We start from the raw sequence: 1,150 nt of genomic DNA on the forward strand, positions 1-1,150 counted from the left end.
GCCCTCCCGAGCGGTGTGTGCTGCGCCTTTGCCTTGGCCCTTTGTGGTGCTCCTGGAGCGCTCCAGGTTGGCCCTCGAGGTGCCTGAGGCTGAGTGGTGGTGTCGTTCCTGCTCCCGAGCCTCTCCTCCACCCTCCCGCTGCGATGGCGCTGTTGTGGTGAGCCCCCGTGTTAGGTCTTCCTGCGCCTGGGGGGCCGAGGCGGTAAGAAAAGTGTGCTCCACCAAGTAGTGGGGTGTTTTGTCTCATTGTCCCCCGCACGTGCGGCGGGGGCTTTTTGGGCAAGTGCATGCCCCCCCGTGCCGGGTGTGCCGAGCGGTCGTGGCGGGGCCTGGGTCCGGAGACTCGTCTTGGGAGTCCTGGCCTTGATTTCCCGGGTCCCCGGCTGTGGTTGCTCAAGATTGCCCTGAGGCTTACCTTTACCGCAGGCCCCCCCTTCCTCCCCATACCTGTCGTGCTTACTGGGAGGTGTGGTGGAGTGCTCGGAGGGTCGGGTTCGGCCCGCCCTCAGTGAGAAATATAGACCTTCTCTAGCGATCCTGACCGGGGTTGTGCCTTGGTTGCGGGGGTCCCCGAATCCCTCGCCGGCCGCCCCCCTTTGTCTGCGCGTAGTAGCCGCCCGTCTCTCCTTGAATGTCGACGTGTGTAGGCCTGGGTTTTGCCCTCACCAGCCATCCCGGGGCGTGGTGAGGGGTTCCGCCGGTCCCCGCGGTGGGGACTGTGCGCTGACTCTGCCTGCCGCGGCCCTCGTCTCCCTGCTCATGAGTTCGGGGAGGATCACGCTGGGCCGAGTCGATGCGTCCGTCCGATGCGCTGTGTCGTGGGGCGGTGTCGGTGGGTCCCCGCGTTAGCGCCCGTGCGCGCGGCGGCCTTTCCTCCCACCTTTGCTGGTGGTCGCGGGTCCGTGAAGGAGGGGGCTTTGCGCGTTGGGGGGCTCCCGCTGTCCCCCTCCCCCCCTCCCTCCCCGGTCCGCTGTGAGCGACCCTCCCCGCTCGCCTCCCGTGCTCCCCGTGCCGTGGGGCTGTCGGTGCTTGTGCGCGTGGGCGCGTGTGGTGCTGGGCCGCCTCGTCCCGGCTGCGGTCCACAGGGGATGCTGGCTTTCCCCTTCCCGGAGCGGAACCCGGGTCGTCGGGATTCCACGGATGGCCTCTG

This window comes from Jaculus jaculus, unplaced genomic scaffold (assembly GCF_020740685.1).
Source record: "Jaculus jaculus isolate mJacJac1 unplaced genomic scaffold, mJacJac1.mat.Y.cur u25, whole genome shotgun sequence".
Taxonomy (NCBI): Eukaryota; Metazoa; Chordata; class Mammalia; order Rodentia; family Dipodidae; genus Jaculus; species Jaculus jaculus.